The sequence below is a fragment of the Polyodon spathula genome, chromosome 6, assembly GCF_017654505.1.
Source record: "Polyodon spathula isolate WHYD16114869_AA chromosome 6, ASM1765450v1, whole genome shotgun sequence".
In the NCBI taxonomy this organism is placed as follows: Eukaryota; Metazoa; Chordata; class Actinopteri; order Acipenseriformes; family Polyodontidae; genus Polyodon; species Polyodon spathula.
In genome coordinates, this window is record NC_054539.1 from 49211744 (window position 1) to 49225024 (window position 13281).

Below are 13281 nucleotides of genomic sequence, written 5' to 3' on the forward strand. Positions count from 1 at the left end.
TAGAACGGATATGCCATATATATATATATATATATATATATATATATATATATATATATATATATATATCAATTTCAACATAAAGTTGCTCCTCTGTTTCCGTATGACTAAAGGTTGAACAGAAAAGTTAAATGCTCAGCATGCAGTGGGTACATTTTAAAAAATCACAAATAAAGCAAGTAATACGATTTTAATGGTTATCAATATATCAATCAAAAAGTTATTCTAAATGTTTGGTATACATTCTAAATACCAATGCTGTAATTATATAATGTTCAACCATAACTTCTAGGTCAGCACTGTATATTTGTATATCCATCCTGGCTTCAGATTGTTAATTGACTTGGCTTATAAAGATTACTTATGACTATTTATAATGAGCTACCAGTTACTGTTTAAGGTAAAGCTCAGAACTGGTTTTATGTTTAGTCACTGATCCAACATATTAATGATTCAGAAAAGCTGCGCAGAACCAGTATTGTTAAATATTCACTCCAAGAATCAAAACATGCATCTGAAGAGATGGTCTAGAAATATTAAGTATAATATGGATGTTTTTCAGAGAGCAAATGCGCGAAAAGTAAATAACTACTTAACTAAACATATTTATAGCATTTGTATTTGTACTATACTGTAAAGGCACAAAGGTATTATTAGACAGTAAGAAAGATGTTAAACAATTAACATGTTTACCTAGCACACAAGCAGCATGTGTTCTATGTTTAAATACATAAGATGAGTGGGTGTAATATGTTTACTGAATACTGTTTAAATCCTTTTTATTGAACTGGGTTAACTCTTTTTATCCGAGATGCTATGGGCATGCAAGATTCGTCATAATACTGTCCAAAGCCTATTAATAGTACATTCACTTAAGAAATAAAATGTGTCAGATAGCATTAATAAAGGTTACATTTTATTTCTAAACATATGCTTAAGTAAATAGAGACTGCTAAAATAAAATCATTCCTCATGTGATGTATGTGAGGTAACTAAATCTAAAATTATTTTCTAGAATAAACACTGTTAAAGCCAGATACAACAGCCATATTTATCATAGTAAAACGGAACAGTTGTTGCACTTTACCTTTCAAATTTTCAAAACCTTTAAAATGCTGGCTTAAAACGCCCTGATAATTCAGCATCATTCTGAATTGTGTTGGAGGATTGTCCTATTTATATTATGTTACTTCTGTAACGAAAATGGTACTGGAAATAAAAAGGGCATATCTGCTGTTGTACTGCAATCAGTTGAAAAAACAATGTGCAGGGTGCAAGACCTGCATGTTGTAGTGCTAGCCAATTGCAATCCAGCAAAGTGACCATGGCTTCCACAAAGTGTGATAAGCAATATACAAGAAGCCATTCAGTTCTAAGATGTATGGGATCGGGGATACAGCAAAGAGAGAAAACCTCAGAAGACACACTGAACAAATAACAGGATCAGAATGCAAGGCATATTGCAAGACTATAGCAGCAGTATATATTTGCATAAAATGATGCTTCACCCAATAAAGATGCTGTGTTTTCCTTAAACCCAAACAACGCAAAACAATCATAAATAGCTGCATGCTATTACAAACAACAAGCATTTAGCAATTCACTACTCACCAATTCCAGACACCGTTCAACCATCTGACCATCATTTAGATAAAACAAATTGTGATCTTCCCCCTTTAGAAATGTAAACATCCCAGCAAGATTTCTTTGTTTAGATTTTTGAAGCCGGATAGATTTTCTTTAGCAGCTGCAGGCTCTTGGCACAATGTGTGGCTTGCACGCTTCACACACTCCTTACAAGCAATATATAATCAGACATTCAATTACAGTGTTTAGGTCTATTTCCCAAAATATCTTCTATGTGTGGGTTTCCAAAAATACATACATCTCATGCAGTTATTTTTTAGGTGCAACCAGGTTGTACTATACGCTGCAGACTCGTTCTGCAAACTGCCTATTTGTGTACAATCACTGTCTTTTTGCTTATGAAATCATCACCAGTTCAACACTGAATTTCCAACAAAACAATTACATTTTAAATGTACAGCCAAGCAGCATATATATGTGGAGTATCTAGTACATAAAACAATAGTACATAAAACATGCAAATGCAATACTGGTAGCTTAATTTCTTAACATTCAATATTGTACCTGCAAACAAGTTCTTCCAACTCTGCTTGCTTTATAAGTTAACTTTAAAATCTAGTGTAAGCCATTTTAAAAATGATTTTACACAACAGTATAATTATTCAAATTAACATAAATTAGCTAGCATCTACAATGCACTCTGAATGATTAAAAAATCTGTGAAAGAGATTTCTGTAAATTGGGGGGCACGTGTAGTCCTAAGGTCATGCCCACAAGCTCAAACAATAATAGATGGTTGGAGTATGGATTCAGTTGGACTCAAAAAATAAATAAAACAAATTGCTAATTACTATACTTGCAGTAGCTATGAGCTAGTAGATTTTTTTACTTTACATTTTGCACTTTCTATTAATAGAATAATTGCACTGGCATCAGTATAATGTCTTTGTCATAATACAAATGAATCACCAGAGGACGAAGCTGTAAACTAGACACTACATGTATTACTAATTTAAACAAATACATTCACAAACATGTTTTTCTTTTTTTTTTTAAATACCCCATTTATCAAAGTTGAATTTTCTGGAATACATTTTTGTGGGTGTTTTCCAATCTTCCATTTTATTTTGTGGGAAATCCTCACATTTTTCAGATAGTAAGAAATTAAGTTATTCATTAATTATGTTTTTATTAATACAATTTTAAAATGACCCCTTTCATTATTATTGCAAATCATAAAACATATCTTACTTACCTATATTAAATGTGCATAGCATAATTAGCTAAAATATAATAACATTAATAAAATGGGGGTTTACAGTACACTGGTCTTTAAACAAGGTCTATATAGTAAAAAGAGAGACAGTGACTTTTTATTCTTAGTGTAAAACTCATGCAGCAGGTTTTACTATTGCTTTACGCTGCATTCCATTAAAAGGTGACCTTCAACTTAAATGTGAATATTAAATGTTCTAGACAAGTGGAAATATAGCCCCATGCAGGAAAACCTGTTAATTGTAAAAGAACATTGTTGTGAAAATTGATAGCTCCCCTTAAGTACAATGCAGTTTCACAGCATTATGATAAAGGCCTACCCTTGATACACAACCAATACTCTGACCCGTGAAATGTATGCAGTATCACTTCAATAAACTGCAGTGTAATAATGGTGCTACACTGCAGTATCATCACTTAAAGAGCAACATATTAGAGTTAACTTATGTACATTCTTCTGCCACTTGCTTAGAATCACTATGTAAATAATTTTCAATTTTAGTCATCACAACCTGGTGACTTTAATAAACAGAACACACTCCTTTTCTGCGCCACTGCACCTCTCAGTCTAACCTGCAACTACAAGTGTAGCCATTAAAATCTTGGTTGCCTCTAGTGGATGAAAGATATACATCAGTAAGAAATACTACATAGAACAGAGATGGTATTTATTACTCTCACTGTTGCAGACAGGCATTTTAAATGGTCCAAAAGTACTTTATATGACAAATAAACAAAAAAGAAAACCTACATTAGAGCCTTACCATGGGCACATCAATCGGATTTTTTGGCATGCTTTTGTGATCAAATGTTTTATTGATTTTTACACAGTACCGAAAGAAAAGAAAGAAAAAAAAAACATCACATATACTACTGGTATGTTGTCCCCCAAGTCCTACCCTCCCTCCCTTGCCTGGCAGCCTCCCCATCCCTCCCCAGACCCCCTGAACCCTTTTGACATTGAAAATAGGCAACAGGTAGACAATGAACACAGACAGTCCCACAATTCTTAGCCAACATGATGACAATCAAACAGCAGAGAATAGTTTAGTTATCTCAGCTGCTGCTCCCCTCCAGATCTCTAAGGTGGCATTTTTTGCCTTATTTATTCTATTGGTAGATAGTTCCAACATAACTATGTCATTAAAATATGACAACCACTGCCAAACAGGCAGTCTGTGAGGAGGGAGCCAGCCCTGTACTACCAGTTTCTTTGGCGCTGTTAAATCAGCAAACCAAATTATCTAGTGTTGTTCCAGCAACTGAAGTTCTGAATCATCATTAAGTAATAGTAGAACAGGATCTAATGGTAAGTCTCTCCCAATTACACCGGACAGTATGGATGTCACCTGGCTCCAAAAAGGATTAACCTCTGGACATTCCCAGATCATGCACATTAGACTGCCAGGTGTATTAAGAGTACAGAGTTTACATAGAGGGTCCGAGGTGATTCCCACAGGGTATCACTTACCAGGTGTCTAGTATGTTCTGTGGCACAATTTAAAATTAATTAGTTGGTGCTTGGGATTTTTAGATGCATTAAATATATTATGCCAGATTGCATACCAATCAAGTAGCCCATCTTTTCAGGCCCATCGTTCTCCCATAATTTGAACAACGCTAGCGGCTTATAGGAAGCTTTTAGCAGATGTGAGTATATAGTGGAGACTAGCCCCCTAGAGGAATCACCCGAGACCTATTTTATTATAGGATGTATTGTACAGCTCCCCAGGGAACTCCATAAGCATGTAAAGCAGAACGCAGTCTAAGATATAAGAAAAATGATGATCCTAGTAAATTAAACACTGAGTTCAATTCCTGGAAAGTAATAAGCCCATCCTTACTGTATATTTCATTAAGAGTATTCATGCCTTTTTTAGGACCGTAAGTCGAAAACAAAGGGTTGGCTGCCCAACAGGAGGGCACTAGTAGGCCAGATAGGTGAATATTGGTGCCATTTAATATTATGCCCCATATGCTTTTCTATTGTCTTTCAGTTTGCTATAGTATTTGCAATGATAGGACCAAAAATGTAGAGCACATTTTTAGTTTGTGAGACCTGCAAATAAAATATCTTCTAATCTTATGGGAGTCACTAGTGCTTCTTCAATTTCTCTCCAGGGCACAGAGGACAGTGGATTTAACCATACTCTGAGTGAGCTTAATTGGAAAGCCCAATAGTACACTTAGTGTGGGACAGCTAGGCCCCCGTTCATTTTAGTGCATTGTAGTGTATTCCACTTGATTGCTTGCTGTTCTACAAAAATGTCCTTATTAAAGAATCAATCTTAGCCCAGTTGCCAGTTGGGGGGGGGGGATGGGGCATCACTGTTCATCTCTCAATGTCTTCCTTCACCTTACTTAATACTTTGAGATAGTTATTTTTGACAGTGGATTGAAGGGAGGACTGCATATCAATACCCAGGTATGTAAATCATTTTTTGATCAGAATAATGGAGAGTAGCAAGACCCTACCTGCAGCTGCATTAAGGGGCATCGGGGCAGAATTTGCCCAGTTATTTTTATAACTAGAGAGGTCACTAAATTCATTAAAGGCTGTTAAAATATTTGGGATAGAATTTTAAATATCTACAACATACAATAGGCTATCATCTGCATACAGAACTAGGAGGCACTACTGCATTCTACCTAATCTTCTGTGCTAGTGGTTCAAGAGAAAGAGCAAATAGCATTGGCAATAAAGGGCAGCCTTGTAGGCTTCCCCTAAGAATATTGAAGGGTTCGCAGTGTAAACTTCCAGTTGAGACCATAGCAGAAGGATTGGCATATACTCTTCAAATCATATTGATAAAATTATCTCCCAAACCAAATCTCTCCAATGAAAGTTCCACTCAAGTCTATCAAAAACCTTCTCTGCATTTAATGAAAAGACCACACAAGGAGTATTTAAATCTTTTGCCTCATGTATTATATGTAGTAGGTGTCAAACGCTGTCCGCAGCAAAGTGCCCCTTCATAAAGCCAGACTGATCAGGGTGAATAAGTTTGCCCATATATTTTTCTCAACGTAAAGCTAAAATCTTAATCTCCTTGGGGTCACAATGAGTCCTTTTGAAGGTAAAATTATTGTTTCAATAGATGCACAAGATTCACTTTGTTTTAATTTTAGTGCAAGTAATCGGCTCTGTTTATTGCCTTGAAAGTAATATTTTTTTCTTAACTCTATGCATAATAAATTCTGCTCGTCTTCGCAAAAGATCATTAAGCTGTGCCCTGGATGCCAGCAGCTTTTCTTCATTCATTTGGGTGTAGTTACTTATTTGTGCATTTTCAAGCCACTGACATTGTTTTTCCAGATCATTAATTAGTTTCAAGCTTGATATTTTTAACATGAGACGCAAAGGAGAAAGTGTTGTCTCTTATAAGCCTTTGTAGCGTCCCACATCACAGTTGGGTCGTTCACTGAGTGTCTGTTAATTTCCAAAAATTCTACTAGCTTAGTTTTAAATTGGGCAACGAACTCTGGATTTTGTAATAAAGTTACATTAAATTGCCAGCTTGATGATTTGTGTGCTGTAGGAAGAAATTGAAATTCACAATGATTAGAGAAAATCACAGGAAGCACTGTTATTGTATTGGCAAATGTAATTAATCGGAATTAAAACATAGTGGAATACACAATGCAATCAGCTGATCAAATCTGGGTTGTCTGTATTCAGTATATTTGACATGTATTGACAGCAAAAAAATAAAGCATATTCTATGCGACAAACACATTTTCCTGAGATCCCAGCTTCCCTCCCCCTCCCCTCTAGACCGCCTCCCCTCCCCCCTATGTCTATGACACGTGACAGCCACATAATGCCGTTCTTGATCCCCAGGGTTTGGTTGCATCAGCTATACGTAAGTTTGTCCATAAGTTAACATGTAAAGCCTTCACTAAGTGCTTAGTTGTTACTAGTTAGTTGCTAACTAAGCACTCTCCTAATTTCAGTTGCACCACACATACTTAAGATAGAACGTAGTGAATCAATGGAAAGGCACTTGGAAATCAATTGATTTTTCTTACTTGGAAGTTTAGATTGGGATTTCTGACCAAACCCGCTCAAATATCCTCACTGCAGATCATTGCAGATTGTTGGTAATGTTTATTTCTGAAGATTATAAATAAATCTGTGCCTTTTTGTGAATCCATACATAGAATTCAGCACCTTGTTACATATGGAAAGTATTATGAAAATCCAAAAGATTTACAATGTACAAAGTGTACTTTTTCATATATATAGTTTAAAGAAAGTATTGTCAGAGGTTTAAAATATCTTGTTTTGGTTGTTTCTTGAAATCGCTTGTACACACAATAATAATGGGGTTGGGAAGAGCGGTTGGGGATGTGACACTGATCTATGGAATGGGGGGGGGGGGGGGGGGGGGGGGTGGTCATTGTTGGTGTCAGTTTATCACAGACAAGAATAAAAAAACTCCCGCTGCTCCTCATCCTGTCATCAGGCATCTCTGTCAAACGCGAAACACACCCTGGGAATTCTGCACATTCTACAATAAACCAGGTATTTTATTGAAATCATAGTCTACCGATGTGTCTTATAAAATAATTACATTTATATAAAAAATAATACTTTTGAAAATGGTACCTATATAGGAAAGTTTAGCAACATTAACATGTTAAATAAAGTAATTGAACTTTTCTGTTCTTAAAACTGTTTCTAACATTATTAGTTATAGAATCTAGCTTAATTAACAGTAATTAATTTAACATAAAAAAGTACGATTTAATTTTGTGGTAAAAAAAAAAAAAAAACTGTGGTAATTTAGTTATGTGGTAAACTTATTTAAAAACGTTGAAGTCTTCAAGGTATCTATTTAAACAATAGAGCCCGTCGATGCAAGCAGGGCCTCAGTCAGGGTAGTCTGAGAGCAGAAATGCCAGTTGGTTAGCCAGCAGATGTTATACGAGAATTGGTTAGCCCAGGGGTTTTCATCTGTTTTTTTTTTAAATTGTACCTTCTTTCAGTTTTCAGCTCAGTCCACTTTACAATTTTTACTCGACTGAATGGTACCACAGCTGCAATAAAAGGAAAAATATTCTGGTTAACTTTTTTTTCCCTGTTTATTTAATATATAATTTGTGTCATAACAGTTTGGGAGTGACAAACTGCTGGTTAGGACAGAATACCAAACAGCAGGGTTCATTCTTCAAACTTCAAAAGACTACTTTTTAACGCTGAAAATAACACTACACCGGTAAGAAATTAAAGTTACTCTAACCGTGAATTATATCATCTACTTTGACTTCAATTTGTGTAAAATCTGCCAATCTGATTTAGACATTGCTGGAACTGTATATATACTGTGTTCTTAAATAGTAAATTTAGTAATATTTGTATTATTTGTTTTCACTTTCATTGCATATGCACTTTTATTAAGTCTGTAATGCAATGATGCATCTACAAGATTGTGCTTCAGTTTATTTGATTTCAGATCATGTATTTTTTATCTTTTCTCTTTTACACAAAAATGTATTGTATGTATCTATTTCCCTTTTGTGTAGGTTCATAATGGAATAAAAAAAATGAAGTTCACACAGACAGATTACTAGGTTGACACTACACAGTATAAATTGGCAAACAGTGTCTTAGAATGCCAGCCGTTCTAAGCGCCAGCCAATCTAAGGGCCACATGTCGAAGGGCAGTCTGCGCTGTGGCAGTCAGAGGGAGGACCTTTTCCAAATCTCTTCCAATGGCTACTAGAAGCCTCATTCCTATTGTGATACCTAACCTCAAAGCGTGCTCACTTTTTCTCCCCTTCTAGAATGAACACTGGTAAGTACCTGCTCCAGATACTGCTACTAACTCCTTATCCCCCTACACTGCCTGCTACAAATTGAAAAATCTGTTTTCAATTGTCATTCTCTGACTAGTGAACTTATAACTGATGCCAATCTTGATATTCTCTGTCTAGCTGAAACCAGGCACTCTGTAAATGACATGCACTCACTTCATCTACACACCACAAATGGCTATTCCCTTTGACAAGCCTCACCTCACTGACCAAAATGGGGGCACTGCTGTTATTGCTTATTTTGTGCTTGCTTCTTCAGTTCTTTCTTTGCCAGCCTTTTCTTCATTTGAGCATCTCGCCATCAGGCTCTCCTCTCCCATGTCCCTCACCCTTGCAGTTATCTACCATCCATCAAAGAATAATTCAGCTTTTATTGCAGAGCTTTCAGAATTCCTCTCCCTCATCTGCACGTCTACTGACAAAATCCCACTCCTAGGTGAATTTAACATTCATGTTGACTTGCCTTCTTCCTTCCTAGTGACCAACTTCAACACGCTCCTGGACTATCTTCGGCTCTCTTAATCTGTCAACGTCCCCACTCACACGCAAGAGCACACCCTGGATCTGTTCATCACCAAGGGTCTTGACCTCTCCAATCTCTCCATCTCAGATATCTCTCCTTCATTTCTTAATCACTACTAATATTAATCATCCTGCACCTTCCTCTGCTACTGATACAGTTATTTCCTTCCCATCTAACTGGTACTCTCCTATCTTTGGCTGATGATGTGGTGACCCTCTACAATGCCGCCCTTACTCAGATCATTGACACCGTTGCCCCACTAACAAACAGAACGGTCAAGATTGTAACTGCCCATGGTACACCCTCGAACTTCAATTGCTTAAGTCTGCCTGCCGCAAGCTTGTGTGCAAATGGACATCATCTGGACTAACGGTTCACAAAGAGATCCGGACCGAGCATCGATGTGGCTATAGTTATGCGCCCGCTGCTGCCAGGGTGAAATACTTAGAACGATGGGACACGGTAAACCCAATGTTCTCTTTAAAGCCATTGACCAAATCCTATATCCAGCCAACAATAGATCCATCTCCTGCTTATCCTCCTCTCTTACCTGTCATGATTTCTCCTCTTTCTTTCAGAAAAAAATTGACAACATCTATGCTGCGCTCTCCTGCCACAAACGCAGTTTACTATTTGACCACCTTGACTCGACCTCTGGTTGCCCCTCCTGCTTTCTCCTCCTTCTCTCCTCTCACCTCAGGCTCGGTTCTTGCTGCCCTCAAGCTTGCTTAAGTAACACCGTGTGGCAGAGCAAAGCTCTGCCCTTTAAATTGGCAGGGATGGGGTTAACTTCCCCTACCTGCCTGGGTTTATTATGTTCAGGTGGCTGGGGTTGATTAGTTGATTAGGTTGATTAACGATCAATCAGCGCCCAGCCACCTGATATAAAAGGAGGAAGCAGGTTGGTTTTTTTTGGTTGCTTGGAAAGTTTGAATCCAGTGAAGGCATTGCCCAGCCTGGAAATTGTTATTTTTGTAAGTTTTGCTTTTTGTCTTTCTTTGTGTTGAAATTGCTTTGTTTTGGCCCTTGTGCCCTTTCATTTTTGTGTTTATTTATAATAAAATAGTTATTTTTTTTGAACTGCAGTCTGTCTCTGGGCCTCTTTCCACTCGCCAGCCTGCCACACACCGGTACTCAAAAAAACCCTCCCTTGACCCAACTGTCCTATTTAATTTCCATCCCATCTCCAGTCTACCTTTTCTCTCCAAAACTCGCGAAAGGGCTGTAGCCAGTCAGTTGAGTAAACATCTCAAAGAAAACAATCTGCTTGAATCTCTGTAGTACTGAAACTGCTCTGCTCCAGATTGTAAATGATCTCCTGCTTAATGCTGATGCTGTTGCTCCCTCTGTACTTGTCTTCCTTGACCTAACAAGTGTTTTTGACACCATATATGATAGCATTCTTCTTGACCGCCTTCAGAAGTATGCTGGGATCTCTGACACCTGTCTCTCCTTGATGTCGTCTTACCTATCTGGACGCATGCAGTGTGTTTTCTATGCTGGATGCAGTGGTGTCACAAACCCAGTCAATTGTGGTGTTAATCAAGGGTCTGTTCATGGGCCTCTTCTCATCTCAATATAGCTGCCCTGAAGCTCAGAAATTGTCTGCTGCTGCCTTCCCCCACTGTACGAAGCCTTAATGTACTTCTGGACAGTAACCTCTCCTGTGATGCCGAAATCTCCTCCGTGGTCAAATCTTCCTTCTACCACCTTCAAAACATCTCCAAAGTCCGTCCCTACCTTTCCCTCCTAGATGCGGTGACAATCTGTCATGCATTTGTCTCGTCTCGACTCGCTACTGCAACTCTCTCTATAGTGGTCTTCGGCACGCACCATCAACCGTCTGCAGCTAGTTTAGAATGCTGCCTCCAGTCTGATACCTCATTTGTATCCTGAAGAAACCGTGTTTTTCTCAGAGAAAAGTGCATTCTGTCCAGACCAGTCATGTGCGGCGCGCTGCAAGAATGCGTCAGTTTGATAAGAAATGCTAGCACTGATATATCACAATTATAGAATAATTTGTTTAAAGTTTTATTTAAAATAGTACTTTGGTATATTATTTTTTTCCCACACATACAGTGTAATTTTAAGGTAATTATTATCGAGACAATTAGCGAGACATGCAAGTAGATTTTATTTTTATTTTATTCGATTGTAGCATGTTTTGTTCCTTACATGCAAGTTTACAAGCTAGACAGTGTATTTGTAAAATATATTGTGGTCCATGATTGCATGTACCTGTGACAGGATATTTGTCACTTGCACAGGTACGTCTATGAATGAGTGAAGAGACACACAGGATTGGTGCGTTTGTGACATCCCACATGCGTGCAGGATTTACTAACACATAAGAGAATAAAAGTAAACAAAATGTCATGTGATGTTACCAATGATGGTAATGCACAGAGGACTTATACAGCAAGCTGTACAAATGCAATAAAACACAGTTCAAAAACTACAAATAAAAGGTGCCGTAAAAACGTCTAGCGCTACTCCCCTAAACAGGAGGACTCGCTGGTATACACTTCTCTATACTGCAGGCTTTTGTTGCCTGAAACTAAGCTCCATTCCTACCCCGCCCCGGTATACACAACACCGCCAGTGGTTGCAGTTTCTTCTTGCATGAATGCTGGAACTCTGACCCTGGTTAACCCATGAAGTAGTCAGCAGTCTCCAGTTCTCTCCAGTGGGATGCCAGACCTCCATAGTACAGAGTCTCATTGTCTTGCAGCAGCCTCGACCAATCTCGGCAGGATGTTTTTAAGGAAGCGAGCACTCAGTTGGGACACGCCCACCTGGTCAGGGATTAGCAGAATCAATTGCTAACTGCTTTTCAAACAATTATTTAATTAAATAATTACAAAAACACACAAACAAACACATTATACCTTATGCTAAAAAAACATTTATCCTGTTTCTTCAAGTGGTTTATTGCCTAAATATGTTTTTTTAAAGAAATTACTATTTGTGGTTTACAAAATCATTTGCACACACAAATCATATAGACTATAGAGACGGAGCAATCGTGTGGTATACTTTTCAAGACGTTCGAGATTGTTTTAGTTTTGCTATGCCAAATCAATTTGAAAAGTCTATATGAGGCTAGCTCTGTATGATACAAGTTTGGTGAAGATTTGTGCAAAATGAAGTCAGCTATTGTGTTCACCATGTAGAGTGTGTCAGGCAGAGATGGATGGATGGATGGACAGACATGATTAGGTAAAAATGTGAAAGAGAAAGGCTGACGTGACATTGCCAGTACAGCTATGTATCAGTCAAAAAGCAACTTCACAGTTTCCGCTAATAGTTCAAATTGCCCTTCATGTTGGGCATGTTTTATAGGCATGAATGTTCTCGCTGTAACATAGGCAACTATATAACATTTTAATATTTTATAATGGCAAACATATTTACAATAATAAAAAATAAATAAATAATTAAATACATTCTCTTGATACCAGTTGTCCCCCCTGGAGTTATGCATCTGAAAGGCTTTAAGAAAGCATTTGTAATTTTGTATGTTAACTGCAGTCATGTCCTCCAATTCCAAGATTGCTATTAATTTTTAAAATCACAGGACTGAATGAGAATAAAAGCCATTCTTTTCTCTGAGCTGATTTCTGGTTGTTTTGAACCCCTTAGCAACAACTGCTAGAGGTAAAACATTGAAATGATCTTTTTAACTATATGAGGTCATGTGTATTGGCCCTGCTCATTCCTCCATGGTTGTGAGGCTGAATGTATTTACATTGTAAGAGCAGACTGATGCATTATCGTTGTAAAGTTCAAACTGCATTCAAAAAACAGTGCAGAGTAATGGAAAACATGCACACAATGATGTTAAACGTACCCATTTCCATTTTGCAACAACAGCAGGCAGTACTGTTTAGATCCTAATTACTAAACAAAATGAGATACAAAGTGTAGCAAAACACATAGGCAAAATGCCTTGAAGTGGGATAAGAAATGTAATCTCAGTACCCCCACAGTGTTGTGTGAAGAGTTGGGCTAAAATGTCCATAATAAGGATAAGATTGGCTCACAATGCATTTTGTAATGCTTGCATTTAAAATTTCTCA